Source organism: Heloderma suspectum, chromosome W (genome assembly GCF_057233095.1).
Source record: "Heloderma suspectum isolate Gila_16-S chromosome W, 16-S_ref, whole genome shotgun sequence".
Taxonomy (NCBI): Eukaryota; Metazoa; Chordata; class Lepidosauria; order Squamata; family Helodermatidae; genus Heloderma; species Heloderma suspectum.
In genome coordinates, this window is record NC_139475.1 from 8,825,001 (window position 1) to 8,827,500 (window position 2,500).

Genomic DNA, 2,500 nt, shown 5'->3' on the forward strand with positions numbered 1-2,500 from the left:
GTTAAGCTTGGCGTTAGGGTTAGGGTTGTGGTTAGGGTTAGGGTTAGGGTTAGGGTTAGGGTTAGGGATAGGGATAGGGTTAGGGTCAGTGTCAGGGTCAGGGTTAGGGTTAGGGTTAGGGTCGGGGTTAGGGTTCGGGTTGGGGTAGAGGTTAGGGTTAGTGTTAGGTTAGGGTTGGGTTAAGTTTAGGGTTAGGGTTAGGGTTAGGGTTGGTGTTAGGGTTGGGTTTAGTGTTGACGTTAGGATTAGGGTTAGGGTTAGGGTAGTGGTTAGGGTTAGGGTTAGGTTTGGGGTTAGGGTTAGGGTTAGGGTTAGGTTTGGGGTTAGGTTTAATGTTAGGGTTAGGGTTGGATTTAGTTTTAGGGTCTGGGTTAGGGTTAGGGTTGGGGTTAGGGTTAGGGTTGAGTTATGGTTAGGGGTAGGGTTAGGGTTTGGGTTACGGTTAGGGTTAGGGTTGTGTTAGGGTTGGGGTAGGGGTTAGGGTTAGGGTTACGGTTGGGGTCAGGGTTAGGGTAAGGGTTAGTGTTAGGTTTAGGGTTGGGGTTAGGGCTAGGGTTAGGGTTAGGGTTGGGGTTAGGATTAGGTTTAGTGTTGGGTTTGGGGTTAGGGTTAGGGTTATGGTTAGGGTTAGGGTTGTGGTCAGGGTCAGGGTTAGGGTTCGGGTTAGGTTTAGGGTCGGGGTTAGGGTTGGGGTTAGGGTTAGGGTTAGGGTTAGGGTTGGGGTTAGGGTTGGGTTTAGGGTTAGGGTTGGGGTTAGGGTCGGGGTTAGGGTTCGGGTTGGGGTCAGGGTTAGGGTAAGTGTTGGCGTTAGGTTTAGGGTTGGGGTTAGGGCTAGGGTTAGGGTTAGGGTTGGGGTTAGGATTAGGTTTAGTGTTGGGTTTGGGGTTAGGGTTAGGGTTATGGTTAGGGTTAGGGTTGTGGTCAGGGTCAGGGTTAGGGTTCGGGTTAGGGTTAGGGTCGGGGTTAGGGTTGGGGTTAGTGTTAGGGTTAGGGTTAGGGTTGGGGTTAGGGTTGGGGTTAGGGTTAGGGTTGGGGTTAGGGTCGGGGTTAGGGTTGGGGTTGGGGTAGTGGTTAGGGTTAGTGTTACGGTTAGGGTTGGGTTAAGTTTAGTGTTAGGGTTGGGGTTAGGGTTGGTGTTAGGGTTAGGGTTAGGGTTAGGGTTAGGTAGGGGTTAGGGTTAGGGTTAGGGTTAGGGTTAGAGTTAGGGTTGTGGTTAGTGTTAAGTTTAGGGGCAGGGTTAGGGTTAGGTTAGTGTTAGGGTTTGGGTAGGCGTCAGGTTTAGGGTTAGGGTTAGGTTTGGCGATAGGGTTAGGGTTAGGGTTAGGGTTAGGGTTAGGGTTGTGGTCAGGGTCAGGGTTAGGGTTCGGGTTAGGTTTAGGGTCGGGGTTAGGGTTGGGGTTAGGGTTCGGGTTGGGGTTATAGTTAGGGTTAGGGTTAGTGTTAGTGTTAGTGTTAGGTTTAGGGTTGTGGTTAGGGTTAGTGTTAGGGTTAGGGTTGGATTTAGGGTTAGGGTCTCGGTTAGGGATAGGGTTGAGGTTAGGGTTAGCTTTAGGGTTAGGGTTAGGTTTGGGGTTAGGGTTAGTGTTAGGGTTAGGGTTGGATTTAGGGTTAGGGTCAGGTTTAGGGTTAGGGTTAGGGTTGGGGTTAGGGTTAGGGTTAAGCTTAGGGTTAGGGTTAGGGTTAGGGTTTTGGTTAGGGTCAGGATCAGGGTTAGGGTTAGGGTTAGGGTTAGGGTTGGGGTAGGGGTTAGGGTTAGGGTTGGGGTTAGGGATAGGGTTAGGGTTTGGGTTAGGGTTAGGTTTAGGGTTGGTGTTAGGGTTAGGGTTAGGGTTAGGGTTAGGTTTGGGGTTGAGTTAGTGTTAGGGTTAGGGTTGGATTTAGGGTTAGGGTCTGGGTTAGGGTTGGGGTTAGGGTTCGGGTTGGGGTTAGGTTTAGTGTTAGTGTTAGGGTTGGGTTAAGGTTCGGGTTAGGGTTAGGGTTAGGGTTGGTGTTAGGGTTGGTGTTAGTGTTGAGGTTACGGTTAGGGTTAGGGTTAGGGTAGTGATTAGGGTTAGGGTTAGGGTTAGGGTTAGGGTTGGGGTTAGGGTTAGGGTTAGGGTTAAGCTTAGGGTTAGGGTTAGGGTTAGGTTTGTGGTTAGGGTCAGGGTCAGGGTTAGGGTTAGGGTTAGGGTTAGGGTTAGGGTTGGGGTAGGGGTTAGGGTTAGGGTTAGGGTTAGGGTTGGGGTTAGGGTTAGGGTTAGGGTTAGGTTTGGGGTTAGGGTTAGGGTTAGGGTTAGGGTTAGGGTTAAGCTTGGGGTTAGGGTTAGGGTTAGGGTTAGGGTTGTGGTTAGGGTTAGTGTTAGGGTTAGGGTTGGATTTACGGTTAGGGTCTGGGTTAGGATTAGGGTTAGGGTTGGATTTAGGGTTAGGGTCTGGGTTTGGGTAAGGGTTAGGGTTGAGTTAGGGTTAGGGTTAGGGTTAGGGTTAGGGTTAAGCTTGGGGTTAGGGTTAGGGTTAGGGT